The sequence below is a fragment of the Herpailurus yagouaroundi genome, unplaced genomic scaffold (assembly GCF_014898765.1).
Source record: "Herpailurus yagouaroundi ecotype Mexico unplaced genomic scaffold, PumYag 142, whole genome shotgun sequence".
NCBI lineage: Eukaryota > Metazoa > Chordata > Mammalia > Carnivora > Felidae > Herpailurus > Herpailurus yagouaroundi.
Window position 1 is genome coordinate 38707791 of NW_024412397.1, and position 23020 is coordinate 38730810.

The 23020-nt window shown below is 38.9% G+C and overlaps 1 protein-coding gene across 36 annotated transcripts in view; it reads right to left on the reverse strand.

Moving 5' to 3' along the window:
* Window positions 1-23020, reverse strand: part of DTNA (dystrobrevin alpha) — a 355193-nt gene that overhangs the window by 141201 nt on the left and 190972 nt on the right. Inside the window, exon 1 of one of the 36 annotated variants that reach the window (XM_040479088.1) lies at window positions 22364-22533. The exons of the other annotated variants lie outside the window; for them this stretch is intronic. The gene's annotated coding sequence lies outside the window, so the exon portion shown is untranslated. Of the gene's footprint in view, window positions 1-22363; window positions 22534-23020 lie in introns of those variants that run through there. 36 annotated transcript variants of the gene reach the window in all.

A 23020-nucleotide genomic window follows, 5' to 3' on the forward strand; every position in this document is an offset into this window, starting at 1 on the left:
AGTCAGAGTCAGGTGTTTTTTAGTTTAAAAAGTTCAAGATAATTATGCGGTTTTTTCTCTGCCGAAGTTGTCAAGAGTCATTTGCAATATGCTTTTGGAAACTTTCTCTAGCGTAACATTCAGTGCTAATCCTCCATTAACGTGGTGTTCACGGCTCTGGGCTCTCAGAACCAGGACCCTCCAAGGACTGTGAACTCTGCATGAGATTCTAGATATACGGGGTGAGGGAAAGAGGCATTCCTATTAGACTGGCATTTCTTATCGTCAAATGCTCTCCTCTTACAGACACAGTAGACTCCTTATAGTAGAGGGAAGGGGTGCATCAGACCAGGACAGCAGATAGGAGAGAATAAGAGGTCAAGGTGCAGGAAAAGGGAACAGGAGGCAGAGGAGCTAAGGAGGGTGAGGTGTCCAGGCTGGGCTTGGTTTACTCGGCAATGTGCATTGTTAGTAAACCACATGAATAGCAAACAACCCATGTGGACACCTTTGTTTTGAAAGAAGTAGACCTACTGCATTGTTTAATTTCTGAAGTCCCTGGGATCCTCTCACTAGCAGAGGCTTTTCTGTGGGTTCCTTTCTTGGGTTAGATGTCATGCTTTATTATGGTTGTGTATCACAATGTATCATTGTGATTACATGAGCTCATTTAATAGCCATACCTATTGTGTCTAATGGCCTTCACAGTAAACTAAGATGCATTTTGAAGAACAGTAAGTACATGCAGGATGGACTTCCCACCACCTTTAATTTAAAGTCCAGATCCTGGGGCGCCTGGGTGGCGCAGTCGGTTAGGCGTTCGACTTCAACCAGGTCACGATCTCGCGGTCCGTGAGTTCGAGCCCCGCGTCGGGCTCTGGGCTGATGGCTCAGAGCCTGGAGCCTGTTTCTGATTCTGTGTCTCCCTCTCTCTCTGCCCCTCCCCCGTTCATGCTCTGTCTCTCTCTGTCCCAAAAATAAATAAATGTTGAAAAAAAATTAAAAAAAAAAATAAAGTCCAGATCCTTATAATGGATTTGTAGGTCCTGAGCAATCTGGCTCCTGGGTTAATCCTTGGTCCACATTACTCTGTTCATTCACTGCACTGCAGTTCCACATGCCTCGGGGCCTTCTCTTCCTTAGCCTGAAATATTACCTGTTCCTTTCCCTGCGTAAATTCCAAACCCCCATGAGCCCCAAACCTGGCTAGCTCCCATTAGCATCACTACCCGAGGGCAGCCTTTCCTAATTTCCCTAATACACTCAAGCTGTATGCTTTCATAATGCCTTCGTCATTTACTTTTATAACAGTTATCACAATTACAGTCATAAAACACTTTATGAAATTGGTTTTTGGGGTTTGTATCACTCAGAAGACTGTCCGTTTCACGAAAGGCATGCAGCGTCTCAATGATGTTCACTAGCGCCACTCGTGCCTAGAAGGAATGAATGAAGTCAAGGAGGATGATTATACTGGCTGCAGGCCATTCAGGTGGTTTCCACTGTACAGAGGAGGAAAAGTGGAGCCATTGGAAGATTTCTGTGCACAAGAGTTAAAAAATGCAAGCAGTAATGACAGAATATTCATCTGACAGGATGAAGTGGAGAAGCAAGGAGATGAAAACGATTTGGAGTATCAGACTTGGAAAGGCCGGTGGTCGCACTCAGAGGTAGAAAGCTTTTCCTCTCTCAGAACAGCCGCTGATTGTCTATCCTGTTAAGAGGGAGGACCATTCCGTAGATGGCTCAGTTGTTGCTAAGAGAAACTACTCAGAAATAAAATGAGAGAAATCGTTCACTTTTACTCTTATGGCTTCAAATATATTTTTAAGAAATGAGGAGATAGGGTAAAGGAGAACAGACAATCTCAGGAGGAATAAGTAAGATTTCACCTAAATAAGTGAAGTTTCACGATCATTGCACAGAATAATTTTGCGCACTTATATATCATTTTAACTTTTAAACCATAGGCTGCCTGTAGAACTTAGATACCTAACAACAACCTTCGTAGGTACAATTTGACTCCCCTCTCCCTCCTGATTATTAACTAGCTCTTTCTTTGATGATTAAGATACTCTATATACATCAAAAACAAATAGTCTATTTCAGGTAAGCCCCGAATGGTTAATTTTAGATAACTGTGAATATTTCCAAAGACACCAAATATCCTTCAAATACTGACACTTTCACTGTCCAGTGGTTTGAAAATGAATACAAATGAATTTTTACTACTCCCCAGTTTTAACATCTTCCTGAGCCAAAGAAGATGAGAAGTTGCCTCATGGCATCTCATGCCCTTCAGGACAAGACTGGGGAATGCAGTACAGTAGGAAGAACGAATTACATGAGCAACAAATAGAGGATTATTCCCCAGATTCTGTCATGTCTAGAACTAGATAGGTTATTTTTTTTTTAATTTTTAAGTTTCTTTGTTTATTTTGAGAGAGACAGAGACAGTATGAGTGGGGGAGGTGCAGAGAGAGGAGGAGAGAGAGAATCCCAAGCAGGCTCCACCCTGCCAACACAGAGCCTGATGTGGGGCTTAAACTCACAACACCGACACATCATGACCTGAGCTGGAACCAAGAGTCGAATGCTTAACTGAGTGAGCCACCAAGGCGCCCCCCAGATAGGTTTTTTTTTTTTTTTTTAATGGTTATTTATTTTTGAGAGAGAGGGCAAGAGGACATGAATGTGAGTGGGGGAGGGGCAGAGAGAGAGGGAGACACAGAATCTGAAAAAGGCTCCAGGCTCTGAGCTGTCAGCACAGAGCCTCATGAGGGGCTTGAACTCATGAACTGCCGCGAGCCTAACAACCTGAGCCTAAATCAGACGCTTACGGACTGAGCCACCCTCCTGCCCCTCACAGGATAGGTTATTTTTAATGCAGGGTATTGAAGCATAATTTCTAACTCCATGGCATAGATGCCTTCTGTGTATATTTGTTGTAAGGTTAAATTCTGTATATCGAACACTATTTTTCCATTGATCTCAATTTATAAATGAGTAATAAATAATAGTATGAACAGAAATCGTAAGGTCATAGGAAGTAGTATTTGGGGATTGGGTGGGGTGAACACTCTATGGTGCAATAATAATAGTAATGATAATAATAATAATAATAATAATAATAATAAAGTTAACACCAAAAAAATTCAACTCATTTTATGGTATCTTTGTGCTCTTTTTGGCATATGATGCTTGCCTTGCATTTATGAAATGCCCGGCATATTATAAGGTTGCCAGATTGAGTATGACTCGAATATTGCATAGGACATCCTTACACTGCAAGATTATTAATTGCTCCTGAAATTCAAATTTAATTTCACATCCTGTATTTTATCTGACAGTCCTACTGAAAGAGTGCCCTAGACTCAGAAAAATATTTGTTAGGTGATTTAATTATCTTTCCTTTGGATTATAGAAGTGTCTCTTCCAGGCCGCTGATTTTAATTTTGCCATGGAATCTTTTCTTCAAATCACTTCCTTAACTGGAGCCAAGCATCTGAAAAAAACAACAGTTGCTCTGGAGGGAAAAGAGGGGAAGGAGGGCTGAGCCCAGCCCACTCAGGCTCCCATCCGGCACCACTGTTGAAAGTCCATTTATTGAGCTCAGAATCTGCACTGTTAGATGAGGAGGCCCACAGAAGAGGGTGACTGTAGATCCAGTGTCTTTGTTTTGCAAGATACAATCCCTGCATATAAAGGCAACTTTGCAGTACAGGAATGAGTTACACTCCTGAAGTTAATTTTCAAGTCTCATTCCAGCACATTTTCCTCTTCAGAAAATGCTATAATGTGAAAGTTAGATTATTAGGTGATCCAGCAAGGTAGCTACGGAGTGAAATATCTGCCATGGGAAAATACTAGGGAAAAAAAGCTAGCTATTTCACATAGATTACGGGTAAGATGAGTTTTCCTGAACTAGTCCGAAAGCCTATTGATCATGGTTTGTGTCAGTGACACAAGGTAGAGGTAGGCAAACAAAGATTCTCTCATCCTTTTTTTAAGCTTTAGGGAGGCTGATAAACGCATTGGAATAGGCAGGAGATGAATCTGGTGGGGAGAGCTGAAAATGCAGAGTAATAAGGGATGAACGGACAAGCCGTGGATCTGCTAACTCTTCCCAAACACGTGACTTCACCATCCCTCACCTGCCCTGTCACTTCTTCCTATAAAGTCACTAGCTCTAAAGAAAGAGAAAAATCCTCCATACCTAGTATCTCTCCACTTCTTCATTCATCTATTTATTAATGCAACGAAGAGTTAAATATGCAGGCCAGGCACTGTATGAGTCATTGGTGACACAGTGATAAGACAGAAATAGTTCCTGCCCTCAGGAAACTTACAGTTTATGGAGAAGACAGACATGAGAATATGACTGCAAAAATAATTAATTATCATTGTGGTAAGTGAGACCCAGAGAATACAATTACTGCCAACACTGGCTACCTAATACAGAATCATCATTAGCAGCAGCAGCATTTATTATGCATTTACTATGCATAAAGGATTTTTATGTCTTCATATCTAAAATTCATACAAATCTTGGGAAATATCAAGGTATGTATTATAATTATTATTACTTTTTATTTTATTAAAAAAATTTTTTTGAATGTTTATTCATTTCTGAGACAGAGAGAGACAGAGCATGAGAGGGGGAGGGGCAGAGAGAGAGGGAGACACAGAATCTGAAGCAAGCTCCAGGCTCTGAGCTGTCAGCATAGAGCCCGATGTGGGGCTCGAACTCAAAAACCGTGAGATCATGACCTGAGCCGAAGTCAGTCGCTCAACCAACCGACTGAGCCACCCAGGCACCCCTATTACTTTTTATTTTTATTTTTTTAAGTTTTATTTTTATTTATTTTGAGAGAGAGAGAGAGAGAGAGCATGAGTGGGAGAGGGACAGAGAGAGAGAGAAAGGGAGAATCCCAAGCAGGCTCTACACTGTCAGCGCAGAGCCCAATGTGGGGCTCGAACTCATGAACTGTGAGATCATGACCTGAGCTGAAGTTAGAAGCTTAACTGATTGAGCCACTCAGGCGCCCCTGATTATTATTACTTTTTAAAAAGGATAACGGAAAACTTCTTTTTTTTTTTTTTTCTATTTATAACCTTGACTATTTTTTGAAGATGCCATTGGAAAACCTTTTGTTCTGCAAGCATCTTGATGAATTTTGAGTATGAATGTTTGGAATAAGAACAGAAGAGAGCTAGATTTCTCTGCCTAGCAGGAGGGAAAATATTTGCAGTTCCTAAGAAACAATCTGGAGTCATGTGTGAGGAGTAAAAAAGAAGAGGAAACGTAAGAGTGACGTTAGAGAGATGTAAAGGGCTGGATGCCCCACCTCCCACCTCCCCCAGTCCTTGCCAAACCCATACCTTCAGTGAAGTTAGTAGATGTGTCAGTTTGAGTGGATTGTTTGTGGACACTGGCAAAGGGGCAGGGTTTCACTTGCAATCTGATAAAGGGGGCAAAGAGAACACAGCTTGCATACTCTTACGGCCACACACATAATAGGTTAAGGGACAGTAATCCCCAAGATTCCCAAAGGTTATGGGAAGGGCTTACACTTTCAAATTGGTTCACACCAACTTTATCTGACTCCCTTAGGGGGGGTAGGAAGTTCCAGCTGATAACTGAGTTATCCAAATGAGGACACAGGGACTCAGAGGGGTCCCAAAGCTAGTTATTGTGTGAAAATTACATTTGAACCTAAATCTGCCTTAAGGTCTGTACTCTTCCTATTTTGTCAGGCTTCCTCAGTTTTGTCAAGAAAGGCACAAGGGGCCATAAGGTCATATTTCTCACCGCCTATGACTCTAGGGACTTAGCTCCAGACCAACCAAAGTAATGGCTGGCTATTCTCACACGTCGGAATCCCCAGCACTCATGTGGCTCTTTAATGCTTAACATTCCAAGTACTTTTACCTAATGGATGGAATTTTCCTTCTTCTGAATGAAGAACTAAATAGATTGTGCTAAATAAATCCCAAGAGTTTGTGAGTGCTTTTTTACTACAAATCACTCATCCAGCTGTTCCTTCATGGGTATTATCCACTATATGCAGCTTTGCCAAAGCACAGACACTCAGCTGGGGAGCAAATGTAGAACTTGAATTTGCTATACTTGTGGACAGACATCAAGAGCGACGTGTACATCCTGTAGGCTTTGGAAAGAAAACTGGGGACATACTGTCCTGGTTAAAGCAAATGCCTACGTTTATTTTGGGAATTATTTCTTGGAACTGTAAGGAGATGAGTTTTTTCATGCAGAACCAAGGGCAGGAAAAAAGAAGGTTAAGGGAACACAAATCCTGGGTTCTTAAAGCTCTACTAAACTTAGCTGGTGCGTGCTGGAGGTTTAATCACTAGGTAGAGTAAATCCTCAGCAGGTATAAATAAACTTAGGTTCCTTTTAGATCATCTGTTTTGATTGGGGAACTGCCAGACCTACAAGGGCCATTTATTCTAGGTGGCCATTTATGTCTCTCCACCTTGCATTTCCCATCTCTTGTCTTCGCATCCTCCTTTAGATGATGTTTACTTGTATGTATGTATGTATGTATTTTTACTGTTTATTTATTTTTCAGAGAGAGTGAGACAGAGCACGAGTGGGGAAGGCGCCAAGAGAGAGAGGGAGATACAGAGTACAAAGCAGGGTCCAGGCTCTGAGCTGTCAGCACAGAGCCCGATGTGGGGCTCGAACTCACGACGGTGAGATCATGACCTGAGCCGAAGTTGGATGCTCAACTGACTGGGCCACCCAGGCACCCCAGATGATGTTGACTTTTATATTTCTGAAGAGTACTTAGCATGCTGTTGAAAATACTCTTTGAGTGTCAAATACAGAAGAGGCCCAATTTTCTGGGAAAAAGTTTAAAAACTTGAGTGTGGAATTCGTTCAACACATTGGAAGCCCGCATCTGATTTTAGCGTATGGAAAATATCCAACATTTTACCTACCACACCTGCTCTGGTATATTGTTCTCTGTGTTAGTCCTGCTCAGAGCCGTGTTCGCAGAAGGGAGACAGACGGACAGTCACCTAAATGTTTCCTTTTGGAAGGTGAAAGCTTTCGTTGGCCCCCTTGCCTTTTCTCACCTGCGGAAACATAAAAAGTCTCTGTGCTCCTTGACTGCAGATGAAGCAGCCGTAGAGCGTAAGAAAGACAAACATTTGGGAGAGGAGGTTTGGCTATGGCTTTAAACATACCCTAGTTCGAATCCCCTCACGTCCACGTTCTACCTGCACATTTTGGGGCAAATAACTTAAGTTTCTCTTACCCTCAATTTCCTCCTTTGAAATTTCAAGAAGGACATTTACCTTATGCAATTCTGTGAGGACTGAGTGAGGGAATTTTGTCGAATGCCTGGCCCTGGTACCTTCTAGTTTCTGTCACTGACATCTGTCACACCGTCCTTCCAATATTCCCTTTCCTCCTTTTCACCTCTAACCCCTCTTGTCATCTATTCCAGTGTTTGCTGTGGGGCTGACTTTGTTTCCCTTCAGACACAGTAGAATGCCCACACCCCCCCCCCACCACGGTGACCATTCAGCGCTGTGCATCCAACCCAAGCCAGCCTTTGCCGCTTACTTGCTGGGATCTTGTTTGAGGTACTAAGAAGAATTCCCCGCTGGGGACGCCAAGGGGGGCGGTATGTGATTAGGGGCTGCTGGTGGCCATCCTACCTGCCAGCTGGAAAGCCCCTGTCTGTGGGTGAGTGGGAGACACAGATCTGGTTATGCTGTTTGGGTAGGACTCACGGGAATACAGTTAAGCAGAAACGAGCAGAGCCCGGAAACAAGAAAAGATAGCACTTTGGGGATGTCCTCTGGGTCTCTGGAGTCTAAACAACCATGAAGCCAAGGGTACCTGGGCTCTTTTATTTACATCAACCACTTCCTCCTTTTAAACTCCTTGGAGAGGTATTTCTTGTTCCTGTAGTAGGAAGAGCTTATTCTAATTCCCTTCTGTCCTCATGCATTATTTTTTCTCAAATTAACGAAAGGGCCTTGTTTTTTCCCTTTCTTTCTCAAAACCGTTTTTGCCCTGAGTCCTTACTATTTAGAAAAATTTCAAAGATTATAGAAAAGAAAAATCAAAACCCTGCTATTAATGTTTTGGTTGATACCCTTCTTGCCTCTTTTCCGCACGTTCACATTGAGCGTTTAATCTCAAATTCTGCCTCTATAATCTAATTTATATCACAGCATTGCAAAAGTAGTACATATTCACTGACGAAAGCTTAGAAAACACAGGAAAGTAAAGATAGAAAAATTAATGTATTACCATACATTAATCATTACTAACATTTTGTTTTCTTCTATTTTTCTCTACTTTTCAATTTCAATGTCAGGATTCGATGATAGATGATATTTTATCATAAAGTATAGTATCTCTCACTAAACACTTCATTATAAGACATTTTAGATGGGTTTCATCATACGAATGTACCATAATTTAATCTATTAAATAATCTACTAAATTTATTAAATTATTTAATTTATCCCTTGCTGGGATTTAGTTGTTTAAAAAATGATTATTTTAAATAACACTGTGATTCATTCCATGCCTGCAAATTTTTGTGTAAAAGTATTTCCATTTTAGATAGCCCTAAAAGCAGAATTACTAAGTCAATGCTCATCAGCATTTTAAGTCAATTAAAAATATTATCAAACTGCTCACCAGAAAATTTGTAGTAAGTTAAGTTCCATTCCTACTTATAATTTATGAAATAGCTTGATAAACACCCCTTTGGTGGCCACATAGGATTTCTTAGCTATAGAATGACCTTCACTGTTCACTTTTCTGTTACAAGATATATCCAATTTTTTCACTGCTATAAATAATGCTAGAAAGAAAGATGCCTGTACATAAATATTTGTATCCATCTCACATTATTTCTCCAGGTGATTTCAAAAAGGAAATTGTTATTAAAGGGTGTAGTTATTTTCAAAGTCATCGATACATACTGATATCTGTCAAACTGCTTTCCAGAATTATTGTATTAATTTACATTTCCACCAATAAAGTGTGAGAATGGCTTCCAAACTCACTAGCATGACATGTTGCCACTATCAGAGCAAAACAACTCAACAACAAAATATCTAAAAATATTTGCTACTTTGAAAGGTGTTACAGCAAGGTTTTATTTCTTTGATTAAAAGTGAAGTTTAATATTTTTTTCATGCCTTTTTACTTTCACTTGGTTGTGAGCTACATATTTATGCCCCTTTCTCATCGTGACTCTTAGCATTTTCCTCTGTGGCTTGCAAAAATTCTTTACATTAAGGCTATTGACCTATTATCTCACCTATGTGGACGAGAGGTGCATTTCATGAATTATTTCTATTATGTTTCACATACACTTTTCAGCACTACAGTGCTGGACTTCTCTGACAAGTATACCATCTGTATGTAACATATGCCCTGTCTACACAAGGACACAGCACAGAACATTGGTTAAGATGTAGGGTGCCTTAAACTGGGATAACAGTGTCTCCTTTTTACGACTGTTGTGTAGAGTAACTGATATAGCAAACAGACAGTTTTTGATGCCCTGTCTATAGCAAGTTCTTACCATTGTTAGCTCTTCCTTATATATTTTTCTTGACTATCATTCACCTAGAATTTTGTTAATGACATTTTTTGATGTCAAGAAATTAAAAATGTTAATGTTGTAAAATAAAACTTTTTCCCACTATGAACCTCCATTTTTATACTTATAAGACCCTTTCCTTTTGCAGATCACTCAAAAATCCTCCAGATATTTACTCAAAAGGAAAGAAAAAATATACATGTATTTAAATATTTTAACATGAATGTTCACAGTGGCTTTATTTGTAACAGTGGCTTTATTTGTAATAGTCAAAAACTGGAAAAAAAATCTCAATGTCTATCAACAGATTAATGGACAAACAATAAACAAACAGCAATAAAAATGAACATATTATTGATTCATGCAATGACATGGTTGAATCTGAAAATAACTATGCTGAGTGAAAGAAACTAGGTAAAATGAGGATGCACCATATGATGCCATATACAAAACCTTAGAAAATGCAGACTGATTTATGGTGAGCAAAAGTGGGTCTGTGGTTGCTTGGGGATATGGAGAAGGGGTAAGAGGGCGGCATAACCAAGGGCCGTGAGGAAACTTTTGGGGATGACAGAAATGCTATCTGGATTCTAGAGATGGTTTAAAGATCAAAACATATTAATTTGTACACTGTAAATAATGGTATGCTGTCACTTATATCTCAATAAAGCTGTTTTAAAAATTCTTCTATTTTTTCCCCTAATACTTAAAGTCTGATTTATTATAAGTATTTAAATCTAATCTAGCTGGAATTTATTTTGTAGTACAAATGAAGACCTTTTCCTTTCCCATAAAACTTATTGTATAATAATAATAATAATAATAATAATAATAATCTTCCCTATTGATACGCACTGCCTTGTTTAGCATATACTAATACATATGCTAGTATTTGTTTATACCCCAGGGTTTTCTCTGTATCAACACTCTCTTTAGTTATAGTTCAACTTAATTATAATTACAGCTTTATAATATATTTAATAGCTAGTAAGCAAAGCTGCCCTTCATCTTAATTCTCTTCTTGCCCAACCCTAATCCTAAACAGGAGTCTCAGATCTTAGCATTACTGTCAGAAGAGAACACTTAAACCCAAAGGATTATTTTGATACAATGTTAAACACCAAAGGTAATACATATTGCAATGCAGAGCAACTTTGTTACATTTTAAGGCAAAGTGTGATCAGAAGGAAGCCTAAATGACAGCAGCACTAGCTGAAGTAAAGGAACTTCAGCAAAGCCAAATTGGAAACACTTGTTGCTGGCAAGCATTGTCACTGGCTTTGTTTCTCCTGCTGAGACTTCAACCCGATGCTCACACTGAACTAGCCAGAGGGAAGAGTATTTTTGATGTCTCTGGGAGACCAGAAAGACAGCTAAACTCATGAGCAGTGTTGGATAAGAAAACAGTTGTAAAGAAGGTTGGGATGGAACGGGACATTGTTCCCATAAATCCTATCGGTAGGATTAAATTGAATATTGTTTGGTTGTTGCATGAAGATGGGAGAGAGTTGTTTGGCGGCTCAGAATAATTTCCTTTTATTGGCTTTACATAGGCATAAAGCATCTGCCTTGTTGCCTTTTGTTTTCGGCCATTTGAATTATTTTAAACCCACTTGTTTAGATGTTGGATGTGACACCTTTTTCTTAAACTAAAAAGAATTGCTTCTCAATTTTATTCACATTAGTTTCCCACATTTGGAATTACAATCTCTGACTATTCCCTTTACCGCAAAATTATTTTTTCATCAGGTATATGCGAATCACACTGATTACTACAAAGGGACAATAACCAGGCAGGTGACACTTATTAAATACCTACTGTGTACATAAACTGCCTTGAAGTATGAAGAAAAAAGAGGATTCAATCTGAATAAATCTGAATAAATGCAAGAGCTCTTTATTTGTAACAGAAGTCTTCTAAAGGCAAATTGCTATCACTAAGGAGATTTTTACTTTTAAAGGTGAGAGGGACTTCGAGGGAAGCAGCATGTCTTAGCAAATCAGCACATTAAAATCCATGCTTTGCTGGCTCAGTGCCTCCAAGAAATTCATCCATTCATCTTTAAAAAGCGGATAATGATGTCATCTCCCTTGTAGGAATATTAGGAGGTTCAAATATAATGCAACCTAAATACTTTGCAAACAGCAAACCACAATACACATGTTAGCTATTATGGTTAATAAAAGCTTGTTACTTCTCCAGATAATAAATGACACATAACATTTGCAGAGATTACTCTGGAGACCCCATGAATCATAACATGATCATCATACTCCCTAATAGTTCAAAGAAACTATGGCCATTTAAGCTCATGGGCAAGTAGCCATCTGAGATGAGGGTTGCACAGCAGAGGATAAATATCTAAAGATAGATTTTCCCACCTCATTCCCCCAGCCTGCCCTTCCCTAAGTAGCAGAGTGGAGGGAGGACAGCTGGTCTCCTTCCTCATCCTCTTACTGGAGTAGTGCCTGGCACACTTTCCCAGTGACACCATCAGCCAAACCACCGACGTCACAGATAAAGACAATGGGAGCGATAGAAGTGACCGAACCAGAAGACAAGGCAACCGCTGGTCACCCATCCTGAGGCTTTGCCTTGCTCTCTTTTGCCGTCCCCTGACTCCTTCCACAGTCCTCACATTTCTGCCAGCCTGAGCCATGGTGTCCTCAACCCTCCTTTGCTCATTTCTCACGCACAACCCACAGCAGTGTCATTCTGTCCAGAAGTCCAGCCTCAGAGGGTCTCTTTCACTGTATGCATCTGTAATACTAAGTATCTTTAATTCTGCGTCTGTTCAGTTAGATTGCAAGCCACCTCATTTTCCATGAAATCACTTCTGTACAGAGGATGACAATCCACCTGCCCCCAACTAACCCATGTTATAGGCAAAACAGATCAGAATCCAAGTTTGTGTCTGACTGTGTACGAGGGTCTAGCTGGGTTCTGCCTGGAATCACCCGCATGACCTTGAAGACTCTATTACCAATCCAGTCCCTTATGACTATTTCTTTCCATCCTCTGGCCTGATTCCTTTTCCTGGCTGCCAGCCTCTCACGAACTCCCTTAGGTTATGCAAATGTCAGACTGCAATGAGCAAATTGACATGTTCTTCAAATACCAAACACGGAAGGGAATCTCACTTGTTCACATCAGTACCATACAGGTCGCAGTAGTCATTCTCTGTCAAAAGGTCAGAGTTGTGTAGATGTGTATATGGAACAGTTCTATAAGGCACATTTTTTTGAGGTGAAAACGTCAACTGTGCCAGCGCAACTGACTGATAATGTGTGGGTGGAAAGAAGCTTCCTCCACTTTATAACGGGCATGCTCGTAAACAAAGCTTTACTCACACCTACGTGAGAAAAAAGCCAAAGCTGCCCTGAAAATCTTACTGTTTTTGAGCAGTGTTATGTAGAATGACATAAATATCAGAACATCTTCTAAATCTTATTACACAATAATAATTGCTAACATCTTTAAGAATTTACTGTCAGATACTCTGAAAGCACTTTGTAAGTATCACCCCCTTACATATAATAGACTTTACATAGATCAAGAGCAGGCAAGATGGCATAATGGTTGAGTCCATTAACTAGGGCGCGCACTCTCTCTCTCTCTCTGTCTCTCTCTCTCTCTTATTAACTGTAAGCCCTTGGGGAGATTACTTAACCTCTCTAGCCTTGGTTTCTTTATGCATAAACTAAAGACGATCTATGATAAAAGGCTCATGGGGTTGTTGTGATGATTAACAGGGATAATAACTACATGTATCCAATGACTTCTGTGTTCTAGGTGTTGTTCTCTAAATGAGGGTCCCTCAACTTAAAAACAAATGAGTAAACTAAGCACGTTTAGAACTGTACCTGGCACTCAGGAAGTATTCTGCTTTTTTATCAGAAAATGTACAGAACTCTCATTTGATGTGCTCTGTACGTCCTCCTGTATGTTTGGGTTTTCCACTGCCGTCCCACATACTGGAAAGAACTATATGGCCAGAACATTGCTATTCCCTCCTCACCCTATTTGGTTTGTCCTCCTGATAGTCAGACTACCGTGGATCCCCTTGAGCAATACCCCTCTTCTCCTTCCTGCTCTTTGTTGTCAAGACAACATTCCATCTCCTCCACTCCCCCACCCCCCACATTTCCCAATATTCCTCTCCAACCACAGTGACCATACAAGTTTGGAAGAAATTGAAAATAACTTCTTGGAAAACAGTAGAGGCCCTGATGCTGGAAGTAACATCTTCTATTATCTTCCAATCTGTGAATGAACCAGGATATACCGTGAAGAGGAAAAAAAAAAGCCACCTCAATGGGCAAAGGCAGGAGAATAATAATATACCCAAATCAGAAGTTCATTTACGAGACTACTCTTACAATGATAAAGGGAACTGTGTTCTGACCTTTCTCAATGAGTTCTTAGTATAGACTTTAAAATTCCGTGTGTGTTAGAAAGAAAAAAGACATCACTCTATGTCCATATCAAAGCACATTAAGGTTTTAACAAAAGGGAAAATTTTATAAATATAAAGTTACATTTCTTTATAACCTCAGTTCTACCACATCTCCAAATAATACTGTGATGTGCCACATGCTTCAAGAACATAGATGATAGTAAGTGGCACTTGCTTCCAACAGGATGATTTATGAAAGTTGGTCTTGTTAGGAAAACTTGCATTATCTTAGATATGCTCTGTTTCCTTGGCCACAGTAATCTTGCTGCAGTGATGCATGCAGTAATTGACGATTTTCAAGGAGGCTTAAAAAATAAGCCAGATGTTCTCTCCCTGACTTACTGTAAGACAGACAACCGGCAAAACACGTCTCAAATCGACTCTTTTTCAACTTCTGCTTTCATGCCCTGAGCTTACAACCTCTTTCCCTCATCCTTGCTCTGAGCTGTACCATTAACTTCTTCACTTATTTCTGTCCATCCGGTATGGCTTCCCCCCAGTCGGTGGTGGTGGTCATGGTGGTGGTGACAGACGATATGATGGTGATGGTGGTGGCAGTGACAGCGGTGGTGACGATGTGATAATGATGGTGGCGCTGGAGATGGTGATGATGATGGTGCTGGCAGTGGTGATGATGATGATGGTGGTGAAGATGGTGTAACGATGGTGGTGGTGATGGTGGTGGCGACAGTGGTGGAGACAAATACGTGATGATGGTGGTGGTGATGATGATGGTGGTGATGGTAGTGGTGATGGCTATCTGGTCCTGAACACCTTCTGAGTTCTATTCTTGTTACGTCTTCATGACTCGCGTATGTTTTCAGAAATTTCTGATTCTCACCTTTCCCTGATTTTTCCCAACTGCTTCCTCTCTATACATCTTCCTTTTCCCAATCTCCCATTTAATGCTCACTATTTTTAAAGTTTATCCCAATGCTTCCTTCTGCACAAAACATTTTTCTCACCCCTCCTCTGTAACATCTGGTCTGTGTCTTATGATTCCTAATCATATTTCAAGGAAACTTTGAATCTAGGGACTCTGGACTGTAACTTTGTTTTCAATGTCGAGTACAGTGTCTGATTGTGAAATAATAGAAAATATATATTGGTCTCTGCCCCTGAGTCCTGGCATAGAGCTCTAACACCCTTGTCATTTCCTAAGTGATAAGAACATTAGGACCATGTTTTGTTCTAATATTTGGTCTTGTCCCTGGCTCCTGACACAGAGCTCCTAAACACTTTGGGATTTTCTAAATGATAGGAGTGAGTGTCTTTGTTCTAATGAGATGACTATCAGTGGGCAACTGCATAGCTTTGGGATGGGGGCCAGTCACTAGAAAGATCAAGCCATGACTTGAAGCTTGGAACTTTCAACTCCATCCCCGTTCTCTAGGGGGAGTGATTAATGATGGATTGTCCCAAACTGATGAAACCTCCAGAAATACCAAAAGTATGGGGTTTGGATGTGTTGGTGAACACATCATTGTGACAGGACAGGTGGTGCACCCCAACTCCACTGGGACAGAAATGCCTGCACTCAGCACTCTTTTGGAACTCACCCTGTGTATCTCTTCATCTGGCTGTTCACTGTTATCCTTTCTCATAGTCTCTAGTGAGCAAGGCAAAAGAATATTTGGGACCAAGATTTCTCTGAACAATCTTGGACTTACAGTCATAGAATCAAACAATCTCCCTGTTAAGTATTTCCTTGAATGAAAGGGAAATTGCACTAAGAATGTTCACCTTCTTATCCTATATCACCCTTATTCATCAGAAATGCTTGAAATGAATGCCCACATTCAATAAACGACCCGACTTGTTGTGCATAATTCTAGAGCCACAGTGTTCAATAAGAAAGTGCTAGTCATAGATGGCCATTTAAACTTAAATTACTTGGCATTAAATAAAATTAGAAATACAGTTCCTCAGTCACACTAGTCATATTTTGAGAGCTCAACAGCTATAGGTGGTTAATAGTTACCACATTGGACAGCACAGACATAGAATGTTTAGCACCATGGAAGGTTCTACTAAACAACACTGCCCTAGATCTCTGCCCTCTTCACTACACCTAAAGGTGAGTTTACCGTCAAGACCGATTATCCTCTGCCCATCCTTATATGAGAAGAAATTTATTTTGAGTAAATTTCAAACAATAATACTTGGGAAGTATATCCTATCCAAAATATTTACCGTTTTTCTACCAAAGTCAAAGCATTCCATATTTTACTATTTGGCACATTCTTTCAGTGAAATTATAAAAATGAACCCTCCCTCTTCCACTTGATATGGGGGCTTTTTATTTGCAACACCAGTTGTGAAGACAAATGCACCTAAATGGATAAAGAGATCCACAGGTTTTTATTTTCTACTCTCTAACATTAGGATTTTAATGATGCTTTATGTTCCTATATTTATATTAATTCAGTTAGGCCATTGCAGCACCCTGGCATTCTGAATCTTTAGCCAAGACCCTTTTCTCTATATGATGCTGCCTAATCATGTTCTATCTAAAGAGTGGAGAAGTGGAACAGTTAGATAAACATATAGCCTTGTCTGTGACCTATTACAACTTTACAGCTATCAGAGCAGAAATATAAGCTGGTGTGTTTGTTACATTTCTCAGATTCTTTTTCTTCAGAATGGCTGCTCTTGTTTACACATAAACACCACGACAATGAAAAACCCTGTGTCTATATCTATCTATATCTATATCTATATCTATATCTATATCTACATCTATATCTATATCCATATCATCTATATCTGTATATGTTTGACTATTTATTTTGCTAGGATATTTTCCTTATAGTAGAATTGTTGGGTCCAAGGGTATATAATTTTTAAAGCCTTTACTATGCATTGCTATGGTGACCCTACCCTGCTCCAAAAGTATCAATTTATACTCTGAAAAACAATGGATGTGAGTTCCCATTTTCCACACTTTCCTTAACATCGGGTATTATTTCCCTCTCCTCCCCCTGCTTCTCTCTTGTAAACATATTTGCTAAGGATTAAAATGATATTTGTTTAATTTGTAGGTATTTAAAAATAATTAGTGAATACAACACCAAAGGCACACTCCATGAAAGAAATAATTGATAAGCTGGGCTTCATTCAAATTAAAGAGTTTTGCTCTGTGAAAGACAATATCAAGAGAATGAGAAGACGAGCCACAGACTGAGGTTATATATTTGCAAAAGACACATCTGATAAAGGACTGTTATCAAAATATACAAAGAACTCTTAAACTCCACAATAAAAAAAAAGCAATTAAGATACAGGCCAATGACCTAAACAAATACCTTACTAAAGAAGATATACAGATGGCAAACAGGCATATGAAAATCCACATCATATGTTATTAAGGAAAGGCAAATTAAAACAACGAGATACCATTAGGCAACTCTGCTCAAAATCCAGAACAGCAACAACACCAAATGCTAATGAGATGTGGACTAACAGGAACTCGCATTCATTATTGGTGGGAATTCAAAATGATACCACTACTTAGGAAGACAGTGTGGAAGTTTCTTACAAAACTGAACATACTCTTACCATATGATCCAGTCATCCTACTCCATGTTATTTCCTAAAGGAGTTGAAAACTTATGTCTACACAAAACCCTGCACATGGATGTTTTAGCTTTATTCATAACTGCTCAAACTTGGAAACAACCGAGATATCCTTCAGTAGGTGAGTGAATAAATAAACTGTGATACATGCAGACAATGTAGTATTATTCAGGGCTAAAGAGAAATGAGCTATCAAGATACGAAAAGACATGAGGGAACCTTAAATGCATATTACTAAGTAGAAGAAGCCAATGTGAGAAGGCTGTATAACGTATTATTCCAACTATATGATATTCTGGAAAAGGCAAAGCCAGAGAGACAATAAAAAAATCAGTGATTTCCAGGAAAGAGGGTGGAGGAGGAGGGAGAGATAAAAGGGCAGAGCACGGAGGATTTTTAGGACCGTGAAAACACCCTGTGTAATATTATAATAATGGACAGATATCATTATACATCTGTCCAAACCCATAGAATGGACAATGCCAAGAGGGAACCGTAAGATGAACTCTGATCTTTGGGTGATTATGATGTATCAGTTTAGGTTCATCCTTGGTAAAAAAAAAAAAATGGACAATTCTAGGGAGTCATCTTGATAATAGTGGAAGCTATGCAGGTGTGTAATAACTTCATATAACCATTACTTTGTGGTTTCTGCCATTGAAAGCATACCTTTCTATCTCAAGTTTTGTATTTTCTTCTACTACTTTGGTGGAGCCACATTATATATTGGAATTGTCAATCCATATGGTATTTTCTTTCCTGTGAGGGTAGGTAGAGGCAAGTGATATTTCTGGGTATAATATTCCCCAAACAAACACAAGTTAATAGGTTTGAGACATAAAATATTGTTATTTATTTAAAAAATAATTTAAAATTTAAAAAGATGATTAAAAAAATTGAAATGGTGTCAATAGTGAATATTTCATAATATACATACCAGGTAGAGGGAAATTCTTATAATAATATCACTCTAAAATGGATCGGGTTAATGTTATCATGAAAGTGGAACCAGTTGATTGTTTCTTTTTGTATATTAAAAATGCAACAAATTGTTCATTCCTAGCAATGAGTTTACTTTTTTCCTATCAGATATTGGACTACATATTGCACAATTATTGACAAGTTTAATCATTATTAATGAAAGTTTCCAACGCTTATTGAACAAAGTCAACATCCTTTATAATAAGTTCTGATAACATAACAGAAACACCTGTTGTTAGTGATTTCTAAATGTTATTAATGGAATTAATTAAATTTGAAAGTAAATATCTGAAAATCATATCACCCATTAGAAATTTCTACTTTCTTTTTAAAAACATTGGCCTTTTACTACATACAGAGCTTAGAGCTTTCTAATAAAGTCCATCTTATTCTCTGAATTAATCATTATTGCCATTGTCATCATCATGATCATGATCACGGTGCCATTACTTTTCTTTCATTGGAAACATTTAAGAATATTTTTAAAAAGTCCAATTCTTTTCATACAAAAAAATTACATAGGTGTCAATAATAAAACCCACTTTAATGAAGTCATAGGTTTAAAAATAGCAATTCCTAAAAATGGAATATCTAGCTGATAGAGTCATCAATCTTTAGAAATTTTGTCTTGGGGTTCAACAGTTATCATTAATTTTATTGAAAAAGCTATAAGAGTCCATATGATTCTTCTTCATCATGGCTCTGTTGAACATTTATCTCCTTAATAGAGGTAAACGCAGATAATTAGCTATTTGAGAGGCTAGAGAGCTCTAGAAATTAAAGCTAAAATGTTAAGAAACACTGCCGATCATTCAAAATGAAAAATAAAGCCTGATTTAAAGAAAGGTTGACAAAAATATGATTCGATTAAAACACTTTGGCAACATTTCTAATTTAAAACAGGCACATCAAAACTCATTTTGTACCTTAAGAATGTAAATATCAAAACAACTAGAAAAGAAACTTCCATATAGCCATTATGGACAACAGGTTTCTCAAAAAACTAAAAACAGAACTACCAGAGATCCAACAATCTCTTTTCTGAGTATATCCACAAAGGAAATTAAATCAGCACATGGAAGAGATATCTGTGCTCCCATGTTCACCGCAGCATTATTCGGAATACCCAAGAAACAAAATGACCGAAGTGTCCATCAACGTATGAATGGATAAAGACTTTGTGATATATACATACAATGGAATATTTCCAAAGGAGATCCTGCCATTTGCAACAACATGAATGAACCTAGAAGACACTCTACTCAGTGAAGTAAGCCAGACACAGAAAGAAAAATACTGCATGTTCTCACTCACATCAGATGGGGAGGTGGGGGAAATGAGATGTTGGTCAGCATGTACGAAGTTGCAGTTATGTAGGAAGAACAAGTCTAGAGATCTAATGTACAGCATAATGACCATAGGTAATAATACTGTATATTGCATACTGGAAGTTTGCAAACTCCATGCACTCTTACCGCACACCAAAAAGTAGCAAGTCTGTGAGGAAAGCTAATATGTTAATTAGCTTGACTGCAGTAATTATTTCCCTATCATAGTGAAATGTGTGAATCAAATCATGTTGTATACCTTAAGTACATACAGTTATTATAAAAAACAAAATTGAATAGGAGCTTCCGTCTTATAGACGTCTCAGGTATGATGACCTGAGAAATGGACACGTACATATGGCCTGGTGTCAGGTGTATAAAAATCATAGAAATTTGGATATATATTGTTTTTTATATACATCTAGCTCTAATGGCTAAGCTGGCTGATATCTTAGCCCAAAGACTGAGACTATAGAAACTATAGGAACTGAAACAAGAGGAATTTGTTTGCATTCCAATTACAGAATGGACTGAAGCCTGATCAAGTACTTCGAACATGGAATAGGGGAATGCTCGTACTTTTCAGTAATTTCACTTCATCCACACTACTCCATCTCTCTTCTTTTCTATATAGATATTTAACCCGTTACAGTACTGCTGGGAAAGAAGAAAGCTTGGTTAAGAGATCATTTACACTTTTATCTTTACCTTTCATCTCTCTTTCTTGTGTCCTCTCCTTCTGTCTCTGACTCTCCCTCCCTTCCTTTGGCCTCCTTCCCTTCCTTATTTTTCCTTTAATAAAAACAGACCACTTTCTACCTCAGGTATTGTCAACATTGAGAATTTCACACTTTAAAATATCTTCCCAGGTACCATCTTTCACTGCTTCTTGGGAACTTCCTGTTCTTAGCTAATAACAACTTATGCTTGTGAGCATATTTTATGTTCCAGAGTTGATGCTCATAGCTTGTTCCATGTTCAAAACAACAAAGGGTAAAAGGAAAGAATGATTTCAGATACACGCATGGGCATTTTACACCTGTTCAGTGTTGTTACAATACTTTTGATATTTGCTATCATGGAAACAGTGCCCTTTATTTGAAGTTATGGCAAAAAAAATATTTTGAAAAAATGATTATAACTCCTTGCTCAAAGTTAGAAGATGACCCAGATGTATGAAAATTAGAGAGACTAAGGAAATGGCAATGAAAATCACGCAGCATAAATGGATATAACAAAAGCTGTTTCCCTTTTTGAAGAAAGAGAGGTATATGACCAAACTTGGGATCATTTCTTGGCTTTTATCCAAGTCAGTGCCAATTAGTGGCAAATCATCGACTTTAGCTAGGAAAGTATTTTTTGAAAGACTTTCGTGTATGAAAACACTCCAGGTGGAGAGTGAATCCGCTTGAGTAACAGCGGGGCTCTGCTCCTGTTTTAGTTCGGCTTTGTCTCTAACGCTGCCGGGACAAGTTTCTCCCTAGCCGAGAGAAGTTGGCTAAGTTAGCCCTTGACTAAAAAATTAAAGTCAATCCTAACATCTGATGAGAAAGACCAACAACAGACATCAATAGAAACCGCGACGAAGGAAGCAACAGAAGTTATTAGCAAAGAAATTTTCTCCTTTAACTTGCTCTGCGCATATCAAAGGCACCTCTTTTGAAACAAGCTGCTAGGGCGATGCGTAAACAACGCCGGGAGAGGCTTCTGTGCTCTGAGAATGGAAGGTTCCCCACGCACCGCATTGTTTACATTCGGCTCTCTCCAGCCTCTAAGCAAGAGTTCCTTTTATACTGACCGGTATTGTATCTACTTCTATTTTCAAATCCTCTGAAGCATATAGACCACAATGCCTGAAAGAACATAATACGAAACGGAAATAAAATATGTTGTAAAAATTGTAGATAAAACCGAACTACTCATGTTAGATGGGGCTGGCAGGAGTAGGATGAAAGAGGAATAAATGCCCAAATACAACAAATACACTATGTAACACGCGGGAGAATTTTGCCCTACTGTTAATTTAGTATAAGAGACAAGCAGCTTAGGACCGGTACCACGAACAAGGTGTCCTCTAGGAAAAACGGACCATTTTTAAAGTTCAAAACAAGGAAACAGTTTGCCCCGTTTTACATTGACCTGAAGACAGGGATTATTGCATTCTTATTACTTCTTTCCAGTTTTCTTACTTCTACTTGCACACACAGCCTCACACACATACTACCAAAGTGCCAGAAAAAAGTCACAGTGTTTTAGACTTTCAAATTAATAAAGGGTGAAAACGGGGGTGGGGGCGAGGGAACTGGGAGCAGGGGAAGGGAGAAATTTGTCCTGTGCCCACGGAGGGCTGGGGGTGGGGGCGACAGTGAAATTCCACCCAGCAAGTCCCGCTCCTGCAACAGAAGAAGAGTTCAGTTTCATAGATTGAGTTGTACCTTACCTGGTTTTGCAGTTAAAGACACCAACATGCCCCTAATTCTTCCTCTAAGGTACTACATATGCTGAAAGCTATAGTATTTGACCTTACACATTTCCACAGAAGAAACTCCAAAGCAACCTTTAACTTCAATAAAACGCTGTGTTCATTCTTCCCCTTGTGCTCAACGCACAGCAATCTAATACACCTCATCATGTGGTCCGTTACCATGGTAGCAATGAATCCAGCTGCTGAAATACAAAAGACTGACAAAAAGTTGCCTTTTTCCCCTCCACCCACCCTGACAAAGTCAGATTTTTTTTTTCTGTATGACAAGTCTAATTTGAATATGTTTCTGTTGCTGACTCAACCTCGTGAGCAAGGAAAAAAAAAAAAAAGAAACGAACACCAGAGGTATAAGAATAAAAGGGCCCCCACAGCCCTGAAACAAATGAAACAACTATATGCATTTTTTTAAGTTGCCACTAATCCCTCAAAATACTGATCATTATCTACTACTTCTTCCAACCAAGTATTTTTAAACGCCAGTTACTAACTCAAAAAAAAAAAAAAAAAAAAGGAGCAATAGTCTCATAGCTCCTTTAAATATAGATATAAAAGTTAAGTAATTCAATAAACACGGATGTTGAAAACACTGCATCAGTATAGGAAGGGCTAGTC